The sequence below is a fragment of the Delphinapterus leucas genome, chromosome 3 (genome assembly GCF_059928025.1).
Source record: "Delphinapterus leucas isolate spDelLeu-1000000601 "Yukka" chromosome 3, BTC_Dleu_Yukka2, whole genome shotgun sequence".
Classification (NCBI taxonomy): domain Eukaryota; kingdom Metazoa; phylum Chordata; class Mammalia; order Artiodactyla; family Monodontidae; genus Delphinapterus; species Delphinapterus leucas.
The window spans coordinates 134,672,418-134,685,085 of NC_143131.1; positions in this window are offsets into that span (position 1 = coordinate 134,672,418).

Below are 12,668 nucleotides of genomic sequence, written 5' to 3' on the forward strand. Positions count from 1 at the left end.
CCTGGGTCCGGGATCCCACATGCCACGGAGCAATTAAGCCCATGCACACAAGTACTGAGCCTGTGCTCTAGAGCCCGCGGGCCACATCTACTGAGCCCTTGAGCCACAACCTCTGAAGTCCGCATGCCCTAGAGCCCACGCGGCACAACTACTGATCCCATGTGCCACAACTAATGAAATCTGCGTGCTCTGGGGCCCGTGTGCTGCAAGAACTGAGCCTACGTGCTGCAACTACTGAAGCTTGCACGCCTAGAGCCTGTGCTCCACAACAAGAGAAGCCACCGCAATGAGAAGCCTATGCACTGCAATGAAGAGTAGCACCCGTTCGCCACAACTAAAGAAAGACTGCGTGCAGCAACGGAAGACCCAACGCAACCAAAAAATTTACAAAAAAAAGAAGGTCCTTCCCAAGCCCATCTCTCTTTCAAAAGAAAAAAAAAAGAAACTGCCAGACATTTTCCTAAAGTGGCTGTACTATTTTTGTACTCTTGCCGACGATGTAAGCAAGTTCTGGTTGCTCCATATCCTTGCCAATATTTGATGGTGTCAGTCTTTTAAAAAATTTTAGCCATTCTGATGGGTATGTAGTGGTATCTCACTGTGGACTACATATTTATTATCATAAAATAATAGGTTTTATTTAAAAATAAATAAAACTGAAATGATGCCAAGGACAAGAAAAAGAAAAAGTACTGGAAGTAAATTTGATAAAATTAATAGTGCTCTTCTCTGGGTGAATTATGAATGTATTTCTTTCTTGTCCTATTTTGCTTTAGTTTCAAAATTGTCCAAAATAAACTCATATTCTTTTTATTAAGAAGAAAACATATCTTTTTGTTAAAAGAAAATATCCATGAGAGTTAATACATTAAGAGAATTCAGTGATAGTTTAGTTGTCAATGATTTTATGTGATAGCTTAAAAAGAGGTGGGTTTTAATGGGCTACATTTGGGCCTTACCTGTAAATGCTCTGTGAGATTGTGCAAGCTGCCCCCTCTGTCTTTGGTTTCTTCCTCTTTTTTTATAAGTGGATTGGAATAGGTGCTAAGTCCTCTGTCAGTTAGAAAGAAAATGCAATAGTGATAGGCATTGGAGGAAATGGGAGCTAGGACAAGTAAACTTTGATGGAGAACAGAGGCTCGCTACTTAGGGTTTTCAAGCTGAGTAAAAGAGCCATTTGCCATGGGATTCATAGAAGAGATCCAGGCCCACAGGGAGACTGCACAGTGTAGCAACAATGTGAGTTTAAGAGTCAGATTGTCCTGGATTCAAATCCAGACACAAGAGTTCTTCTTGATCTTTGATCTTAGGCAAGTGCTTTAATCTCTCTGAATCTCAGTTTCTGCATCTACTAAATGAAGGTACTCATCTTTATCCTTTTGACTGTGTGTGTGTGTGTGTGTGTGTGTGTGTGTGTATTTTAAATTGGATAATATTTACAAACATTGTCATTTACAGAAGTGCCTGCAACAGGCTTTTGCCTTGGAATGTGTAGGCAAGTGACAAAACTGGGGGAGAGGGAATTGAAATGGAAATAAAAAGGGACCAGAGATAAATTTAGAAACCTAGATTGTGAAGGTTTAACGGAATGCTAGAAATGATCTAATCAAACCCTCATTTTGCAGAGGAGAAAATTAAGGTATAGAATTGATTTCCCTGTGGAGGTGGTGGCAGGAAACCCATGTGGTTTATTTTCTAGACTTACCATAACTCTTTGGCTAACTTCACAACTTGACCTTAGCCTGGTGTCAGTTAGATGAAGTGGAATTTTCTTTACACATTCCATTAGGACCACTCAGCTTGGGGGATTTCAAATGCTGTAACCAGCAGGGGAACAAAAACAAGCTCTCCAGGAGGCTTGCCACTGGAAGACTGAACTCTTCAACTCTTTAAATTTTACAAGTTCAAGCAAAAGCCATGTTGTTGATCAGCTTAGCTCTGTCCTGGAGCTGTTCGTTGCTTTTGACTCTGCTTCTTTCTAAGCTCAGGCACCAACTTCCCCGGAAAGTATGTACTGCCCACCAAGGGATTTTCTATGTATTAATTTCACCCATGAGAAGTTTCCTCCCTTGTCCTGTGTTGTAGGCTAGAGACGTACTATCTGACAACTGTATGGTTTTCTGTCCCTTTCAAAGGAGAAGAAATATCCCTGCCACACTGATTTGCCCCAGTTTCTTTCAAGGTTGTTTAGCACTGTTTGTGTGGCATTACCTTGCTTCTCTGCTTAATTTCAGAGAAAAAGATTTCTTTTCAGAAAGCTAAAAATTAAGAGTGTAGAATCCCTCCTTTCAAACTTCAGTCTTTTGGCCTGTAGAAGGATTTCAGCAATGTCTTGGATGGTTTTACTGGCTGAGAAAAAAAACAAAAAGAAAAGAAGAAAAATCAAGATCCAGCTTGAATTTTCTCTTGCTCTTTGACCTGAGTCTCTATAAAAAGTCTTTTCTCCCTGCACTCCACATCCCTCCCTGACTTTGCAAAGGGGTGCTCTCTGCCCTGGAGATCTTGAGACAGGAAAAAACATTAAGCTGTCCAAGGGAAGGCAGTTTTCACAAGAGGATTTTTACTCCATGCTCATTCAAAAAATAATGAACCTCTTGTGAGCAAATCTCTTAGGAACCATATAGCCTAATTTTCTAAGATGTTGGATGGTGATTAGAGGAGTGAGAGGGCCCTGGGATGCTATGAAGACTGACTTTGGATTTGTCTTTCCTTCCGTATCTCTTAGCATCAGGGTTAGCTTTACCCTGGAAGGAACAATTTCTAACAAGCTCCTTCAACCCAAAGCATAGAAAACACAGAAGAAATATTGATGCATTCTTGGGCTTTCCAACACAAATGTATTTCATACAGTCCTTGCTGCTATAAAGAAATTCTTTGAAAGCAAAATGTAAGAGAGCATTGTTTGTAGAAAAGTCCTTTCTTCCCTTGGCTAAGGGCTCCTTGTTCTTTTGCTATCCCCACTGCCTCTCTGCCCTGCTTTGTTTAGATGATAAAGTCAATATTGTACTCCACTTACTGACATTCACTAAGGTAGGGAAGATGCAGTCATGGCCCCAAAGGCCTGGAACTCAGTCTGGCATCATAAGTTCAGGCTTTGGTTTTGCTAATGACTTCTCAGTCTTCAGCCTCATCCAATCATATCTCAGAAAAAGATTTTACATGTCATAATGCACGTGAGACATTTGACACAGGTCCAGGCAACAGAGTAAGCACCCAGTAAATTCTAGCTGTAGTTGGCATGAAAGTTTGTTCCCCATAATGTTTTCTTCCTTAATAAGGGTGTGTGGTGTGTGGACTGGACTCCCTTAAGAGCATGAGAGACATGGCTGCTGAAAGGGGGGCAGGGTACAGGAAGAACTGCTCAATATTTGTTAAAGACAAATATTGGCTAGTTCTTTTCCTGAGGGCTGCCTCTATAGCTGTGGGTCAGTGTGTGATGAATCTAGAAACGTGGTAGACTTTAAGACAGATTTGGGCTCCGGGTTCTATTCTACTGATCTTAGTTGTGTAATATTGTGTAAGTTACTTAAAAATATCTCTCTTCTAGGTTTAGTAGAGTGACCCAAGTTTTCTGTGCTCTTTCCCATCTTCTACATTTGATGCTGGGAGAACTAGACTAGAGCACTGGAAAAGACTCCATTCTCTGTGTGAAACCAGCCCTGAAGGAGCAATTAAGGCAGCCCAAAGGTTGTTGGCAGAAGCCTAATAAACCTTATGGGAGTGTTATTTGGGGTTGCTAACCTTCCTCACAATTGGACTCTTCTATTTACAGGTTAGCACCAATAATAAGCTCCATTGAAGAGAATGGCTCTAATTGGTTCCTAGTTGTTGCTTTGGGTTAAAAGTTGACCATCTATTCTGAGAATGATCTGTTTGAGTCTGTGTCCACAGTTTGCCCAAATGAACTGATAAATAAGTGAAAGATTCACTCCACATCCTGATTGTTGAGTCTGCGGAAAGCCCACCCAAGCAGTCTGGCTGGATTTCATCTATGAACCCACAGAGTATTTTGGCACCATATGGACGCTGACTTTGTATGCAGGTGTGTGCATGTGTGCATGTATGTGTGTTAGAATGTGTTTTAGAGAGAGTTTAAAACCATGATGCAGACAAATGAGGACACTTAGAAAAATAAACCAACCAAAGGCCCAAGTAGACATCTGCTTGCTTGACTGATCTCTCTTGCATCAGTTTAACTTAAAAAGCATAGTGAAAACATTTTGGCTTAATGAACATACCTGTGATAAATTCTAATGCTTTAGGAGGCAAATAAAATAATGAGAAGAGGATTCAGCCCTAAGACTGAGGATATTCCATACCTTTCTCTTCTGGGAATTATTATTAGAAGGATATTTATTTAAGTCAGATGTATGGTTCTGGTCAAGGGCCATTGTGTAACTTTTTTCTTGACTTATATACTCTTTGAATTAGTCCTTTAGATTCTTCTATTGTGGTAAAAATGTGTATATTATGTAACATTCACAATTTTTAACTGCACGGTTCATCGGTATTAGGTACATTTATATTGTTGTGCAACCATCACCATCATCCATCTCCAGAACTTTTTCATCTTCCCAAACTGAAACTTGGTATCCATTCAATCCTTCATTTGTAAGAGACAGCAAATTACAGATTTTGAAACCATCCATACCTTATTCACATGAGGAGTTATTGCAGAAATAGCACATCATTTATATTTTCTTATTCATTTACTCAGTTATTCAACAGCTAGTGACTAAGTACTGATGATGAGCCAGTACCTTGCTGGAGATGATGTTGAATAAATCAGATGAAATTTGGCCTTCAGATCTTACAGTCTGTTTTCTTCTTATTGTGGGAGGCAGAATAACGGCCCCCCAAAATGTCCATGTCCTAATCCCTGGAACCTGTGACTGTGTTACCCTGCATGGCAGAATGGGGCTTTGTGGCGTGATTAAGTTAAGGATCTTGACATGGGAGGATTATCTTGGATTATTTGGGTGGGCCCAGTGTCATTACAAGCATTCTTATAAGGGAAAGAGGGAAGCAGGAGAGTCAGAAAAAGAGATGATGCAACAGAACAGAGTGATGGGAAGGGGACATGAGCCAGGGAATGTGGGCAGCCTCTAGAAGTTGGAAAAGGCAAGGATTGGATGCTCCCCTAGGGTCTCCAGAAGGAACACAGCCTTCTTCACACCTTGATTTTAGCCTGTAGGACTCATTTTGGATTTCTGATCTCTAGAACTGTAAGATACTAAATTTGGGTAGTTTTAAGCCATTAAGTTTGTGGTAATTTGTTAGAGCAGCAATAGAAAACTAACACACTTGTCTTTTTGCTTAGTCAGTTTTAAGTTAAGGGGTTTCTTAACTGTGAGTTTTGCCTGGTTGGTTCAGGAAAGTGTGAAGTTTTTTCAGAACACAGAATTGTGTTTGCTCTAGAAGCCCTGCCTGCCTCATGTCATCAGGCCTGTGCCGGAACTTAAACAGACTGTAACTTGTATTTAACTCATCATAATTAATCCATCATATTTCATTCATTAATTCATCATTATTTAAACCATCATAATTCATTCATTAATTCTCACCCCCTGGCACCATGCTGGGTATACTTAATGCCTAGCACTCAATCTAGGAGACATCCTATACTTGGCTTGAGTCCCTTCTGAAACAGGGCAACTTTTAGACATGATGGTCATTCTATTACTTAGTAAATTTTCATATGTGTAACCACTTCATCTATAGTAAAAATGGTCACTACCAAATGCTGGTAGTGTAGTCACATGTGCCCATTACTAAACTATAAGGTATGTGATTTTTCTGACACTTGGAGAAAAGGCATACATGTTCTACACAGGGATCTTTCTTACATTAAAAAGAAAATCTTTGACAATTCTGAATTCTCAATGTTTACCTCCTCTGGTGCTTGTTAGAAACAGTAATCCTTATCCTTTTTGCTGGATAATTCTCTCTTGAGAATGAACAATGATATTTTTCACTCTGTGCCCTCTCCAATCTGCCTGGCAGAGAGATCAGGGCTAAGTGGGTAAATGAGTAAATAGCTACTGGTCTTCAGAAGAAAAACACTTGAGCATGAGAATGGGAACTCCATGTTCTCTGTCTTCTTGATGTAAGACCAGGGAAGAACTGATTCTCTCATTATTCTAGATCTTCATAAAAGTGAATCTCTTAAAAACATTTCTGAGGCTAGTTGAACTTGTCTCTTTTGTGTTAAAAATAAAATCTAGGGAAAAGAAAGTTGAACCTCTTTAAAATGGCTTATACAGCCCTCCATGACCTGACTGACCCTTTTCCCTACCTGTCCAGCCTTATCTCTCATCATTTTACCTCCTAATATTTCAACCACTCTGAATGTTTTTAGTTCCTCTGACATTCTGTCTCTCTAGTGTCTTAGCAGTACCTGAGTCAGCCTGAACCATGTTTTCTTCTTCCCCATGTTCCCTCCACCTTGGCCTTGCCGACTCCTACACAACCTTCATCTTAGAGGCTGCATCCCTGGGTTAGCTTTCCCTGATCCCACACTATTCTGAAACACAGCTCTTAGGCATTGTGTTACTGATGCCCATTTACTTGTCTTTCTCCCCTACTAGACTGTGAGCTCCAAGAAGGCATGCATGTTGCATGGGGGCCTGTGTCTTTTTTATTCACTGTTTCCCCCACTCTGCCTGGCACTTTCTTCTAACAGGCTGGCACTCTGCCCACAGGCCAGATCTACCTCAGGCAGCCTTTTATGTGCCACCATTTGTTTTAATTGCACAGTTGTACATGACTGAGCAAACGATGGATGGGTACCTGTAATCAAACAGTCCGGAGATTTTAAGCACTTTCGTTCACTCCTGGAGCAGTCACTGAGCCTTGGCAATAGGCAATTTAAATTCTGGACAACGAGTTTTCAAGCCGCTTCAATGGCTACATTTTGAGAATAGCGGAAAAACTCCAACACTTTGATAATTAGACTGAATCAGTTTTCATAATTCTACTTTCTGCACCAGGATAGTTAGCAAGCTTCATTATCAGCAGCCTGATGAGAAAGCTTTTAGCTTCTGATATAGATCTTGTGAGTAATTTCTATTTGCAACCAAACTATGGCCACTCTGAACAGCAATGTTTCTTAGACAAGATGACGTATAGTTTCATTATAACTAATTTCAAAGTAGGTGCAGAACAAAGCATACAATTAGCATCTTGTCTATGTATGTTTGATCCAGAGAAAGGACAGCTGACTGCCACAGTTGAAAGCAGCCACCAAAACCCCCTGTAACCCAGAGAAGCCTGTGTTTGCTGAACCTGTAAATTTATATCTTTTCTTTTGCTCCGTATGTCTGGAACAGAGCCAGAATCTAAAAGACTCTTAGTAATTAAGGGGAATGTATCTTTAAGAAATTCCCAGAAAAGACATTTGACTTATTATCTGACAAAGCATCCTGGGCTTCCCCTTTTGGAACACTCATGAATTACTCCTTCATTGTCTCTCTTAACCCACAGTAGCCTGAATTCTCCATCAGGGCAGAGATCATTTCTGTCTTTACTACTGAATCCCCAGCACACAAAGTAGACGCTTCATGAATATTCGTTGGATGGATAGATGAATGACGTGGATGAATAAACTTCCATAGTGCTGTACGGGTATATGTGCATTTTTATCTTTGGCAGCTCTGCCTAACTGTTCTTAGTTAGAACTCCATAGCTTATTTGGAAGATTGCTTTGTATTCTATTTCAGTTACTATGGCTACACAATAAACAACCCCCAAACTTATGACTTTACCCCTCAACAACATCTAACTTGCTCACAAATCTGCAGTGTGAACAGGGCTCGGTGGAAAAAGCTCATTTCTGCTCTACTTGGTGTGGGCTCGGGCAGCTTGGAGGCTGGAGAGGGGATTCATCTGAAAGCTGCTCCTAGCTTAGGCTAGGAGTCTTAAACAGCTGAGGGCTGGTCTACCAGTGCTCATCAGATACCTTTCTCTATCTCTTTGTTGTCTCTCTATATAACCTCTTCATCATGGTGCCTTCACGGTAATTGGACTTTGTATATGATGGCTCAGAGCTCCAGAAGTGCATGTTCTAAGGACAGAAGAAAAGCCAAGTAGACAGTGTATTGCTTTTTATGACCTGGCCACAGGAATCTCATGGTGTCATGTCTACTGCATTCTATCCCTTTGAAGAAGTCACCAAGGCCAGCCTATCTATAATCAAGGGGAGGTTGAATTAGATTCCACATCTCCTGGGAGAAGTGTCAACGAACTTGCAAACATGTTTCAAAACATCACTCACCCAGTCACTTTTCTGGAAGTTTTGCGATATCAATAAAGTTCAGACTTAACACTTACTCTGAGTGAGACAGAAACTCCCGCAGAGAAGTAAAACTCGAATATCATCATCACTTCTTACATAAAGGGATAAAGATGGGGAGTTCTCACTCCAATGTAAGGCAAAGGGTTGTAACTCCTCCAAAGGGTAGAATTTTGGGGTGCATTTCTGTTCTTTGAATGGGTGCAAGTGGGACTTTTATAAAGGGAGAGGGAGAGGAGGTATAGCAGTCAATTTCAATGTAGACATTAGTAGACACAAGCTTTTCTGTACCCTCATTGCTTCCTTACTCTGTTCCAGCTTGTCCCCTCACGCCAGGCTTAAAGGAAGGCTGGTTAGTGATTTTCCCCTGGTCCTCCAGTTGCCCTTTCCAGACCCTTTCTTCCCCTGCATCTCCCACAGTTGTGCAAAATATCATTTCTATAATAAACTTAGTAAATTTTATATTCCATAATACTGATAGTGGTTCTGTTACCTAATTGAATTCTGACTGGTAGAGAAGAAACCAACATCATATTATTTTATAAAAAATTCTTTTTTTTTTAAATGGTATAATTCAGTTTGCCTATTTTTTAAAATTTATTTATTTTATTTATTTATGTTTGGCTGCATTGGGTCATCGTTGCTGTGTGTGGGCTTTCTCTAGTTGTCGCGAGCGGGAAGCTACTCTTCATGGTGGTGCACAGGCTTCTCATTGCGGTGGCTTCTCTCGTTGCAGAGCACAGGCTCCAGGTGCGCTGGCTTCAGTAGTTGTGGTGCAAGGGCTCAGTAGTTGTGGCACACGGGCTTAGTTGCTCCACGGCATGTGGGATCTTCCTAGACCAGGGATCGAACCTGTGTCCCCTGCATTGGCAGGCGGATTCTTAACCAATGTGCCATCAGGGAAGTCCCAAAAAATTCTTTTTGACTAAATATAGCTTGAATAGTTTATTATTTGCAATATGAAGCCTCAACTTCATATAGATGGCAGCTATAAACCATGTATATGGGACCATTTAAAATCTAATGGTGCTCCCCAGAACACTTTGCATTGACCTCTATTTAAAGCATCACCCAAAGATGGATAGAGTACTGGTTAATAATATGCAGTACAACATGTATTTTTCTTCTGCTAGACCAAGGGTTGGCAAACCTTTTCTGAATGAGACCAGGTAGTAAACATTCTAGGCTTTGAGAGTCCCTATTGCAAAGACTCAAATGTGCTGATAAGGTGCAAAAACAGCCACAGATAATACATGATTGAATGGGAGTGGCTGTATCCCAATGAAACTTTATTTACAAACACAGGCTGTGGGCAGGATTTGGCCTGTGGGTCTTAGTTTGCCAATCAGTGCTCAGAAGCTAGTTGACATTCTGTAAATGGTCTGATAAAGGAAAAACGCTATATAATGGAAATGATTTTCTGGAGGACCAGAGGGGATGAAACAAGCAAATGTGTAAAAGAAACAAGAAGTGACTTGCCTCAAGTGTCGCCTATGCAACTGGAACGATATCAGAGAACCAAGGGGAGGAAAGAGAGGAAAAGGTTAATGTTAAAGAAATTGAGATTAAAGTAAATTTATTTTCCCTGTGTGCTGATAGGAAATGTGTTGTGGGAAGTATATTTGTTTCATGAAGTGGGACGCAAGCAATGCCGTGTTTTTACATATCCTAAAAATATTAAGCCTCGCTCAGGCCCCCACTTGTCAAGGTTGACTAGGCAGACAGTACCAGTCATTTGTGTGTATATGTGGGTATGGGGGTAGCAGCGGTTCCCTTTCCTAGCCTGGTTGGCTTATGCAGTCCAGGAAAAAGGCAAAGGTTTCTGGCCCTCAATTCAAAGTGGTCACCATGGTGCCAAGCCCTACTATGGGATTGCGGCTGAGGTTCCCAAGGTCACAGCACTGGGGACTCAGACCAGTGCCTCAGAGACTGTGAGTGTGAGGAGGGCCAGTTCTTCCTCATCCCCCAGCCGCAGGCCTGAGGAATCTCACCTCAGATTACCCTCAATGCACCAAAACATCAAGTGACTACTCTTCACTCTGGAACAACCTAATTAGTTGCAAGCTAGTTGCCCCTAGAATGTTTTGCCCAAATACCCTCTGGCCAACTGGCTGAGTATTTACAGCCCTACTAGAAAAAGTCTGTCTCTCCTGAAGGCCTGACCCTGGGTAGAGCCTTCAGAACTGACAAATATGGTTTGGGTTGTAATTAGGGTCCTCCCACCCCCATCCCTTTTAGACAGCTTTCCTTTTTGGCCCTGGAAGAAAGGCCTTCTGGGAAGGAGAAAATACCATTCATTCCTTCCTGATAGATAAGAAGAAATAGACACAGAGAAATATCTCAGTAGATTATCATTCTACAGTAAATTCTCAATAAATTATCATGCTGCATATGTGAAATACCTTTTGCTGTTAAAAGAAACTCATGAGAATCAAGTGAAATAGTGTGTGGGAAATTTTGGTTTCTTTTTTTTCTTCATTGTTTGCAGGGCATGGAGGTGAAAAGTACATTTCCTGGATGGGGGTGAGGTTCACAGTTAAAACTAGGAGAGAGCAAAAGGGTTTTCAGGATGAGAGGAGTTACAGAAGAAATACTTCTCTCTTGCAGATCTGTGAGTTTTTTTTTTTCCCCTCTCTGAACTCTAAATATGGTGTGTGTCTTCTGAGTTCCTGAAAATGGGCCAGCTGTTTGCAGAGTATTTAAAGAACTCAAGGGAATATTTCTAAGTTATGATGATCTCCAAAAGGGAGGCAGGGAAGATTAAGGAGCTGCTGAGTTTACCTCACGGGTGCATGATTCACTGACCCTTGTTCTTAAAATACCTGATAAGGTGGAGCCTAGGAGAGCTGAGAATACATGACTGGACCAGACCCTGCTACAATCTGCACATTCTTCAAACGTGGGGGTGAAGAATAGGATTTTGTTTAAGAACGTTGGTATTAGAGGACGTTTTCCTTGTAGCTCTTCTCTTTATTAACTGTGTGAACTTTGTGCCAGGAACTCCCTAAGCCTCAGGCTCCCTGTCTTTAAAATGGTAATAGCAGCATCTACCTCATAGGACTGAGGATAGTGTAGAGCAGTGGTTAAGAGTATGGATGCCAAGTTGGACTCTCCGGGCTCCATCAATTATCAGCTGTGGGTGAGCTTGGGCAAGTCCTTTACCTTTCCAGGCCCACTTTCCCCATATGGAGAATGGAGATACCAGGACCTATCTCTTAGTGTTGTCGTAATATTGGGTTCGCCAAAAAGTTCGTTCAGGTTTTTCTGTAAGATGTTATGGAAAAACCTGAACGAACTTTTTGGCCAACCCAATACTTTAGTAAGTTAAGAGAAGTAAACTATTTAGGGTGGTGCCTGTCACCTATTAGAGCTCAGGAAATGTTAGTTCTTCATGATGTTATTAGAAACAGGAAAGAAACTGGGGGAGCCAATGTCAAAAAGCCTATGTGAGCCTCTAGTAGATACCCAGTATCACGGTGGATCCAAAGGAGATGCAAGGTGTAGGACTATCTTACATGCATAAGTTCTTTGCCCAGAAAGGTTCTTTGGACAGATATCTATACTTCACTTATAGACTGATGCTCAGAATCCAATCATTAATGAATAAATTCATTAGCCTAAGACAGTGTATTTTGGTTTCTACTGCTACATAGAAACTACCCCTAAAATTAGTGACTTAAAATAACAGCAACCATTTATTATTTTTCCCGATTCTTTGGGTTGACTGGGCAGTTTTGCTTCACATGGTATTGGGAGAGGCTGCAGTCATCTGGAGGGCTCAATTGGGTGGGACATCCAAGATGGCTCACTCACCTGGCACACAGTCAGTGTTGGTTGGGAGGTGAGCTGGGGATGCCAAACAGAGCACCTCACTTCTCCTCCATATATCCTTTCCATGTGGCTTTGGCTGCTCATAGCATGTGTCTGGGTTCCAAGCAGTAGGAAGTAGAAGCTGCTAGTTCTCTTAAGAATTGGGCTCAGAAGCTGCAGAATGTCACTTCTGCAGCCTTCTATTACTCAAGCCAGTCACAGGGCCAGACCAGATTTAAATGGAGGAGAAATAAATTCCATCTCTTGTTATGAGAAGCAGTTTTCAGGGACAGGAAGGGGCAGTCTTTGTAGACTAGCTATCTGTAATTTATTGCCGTGTAACAAATTATCTGAAAACATAGCAGGTTAAAACAATGAACATTTGGGAATTCCCTGGTGGTCCAGTTCTCGGCGCTTTCTCTGCCGTGGCCGGGTTCAACCCCTGGTTGGAGAACTAAGATCCCGCAAGCTTCGCGGTGCGGCCAAAAACAAAAATAAAAAAATAAAACAATGAACATTTATTATCCCACGATTTCTGAGGGTCAGGGATCTAGGAATGGCTGAGCTG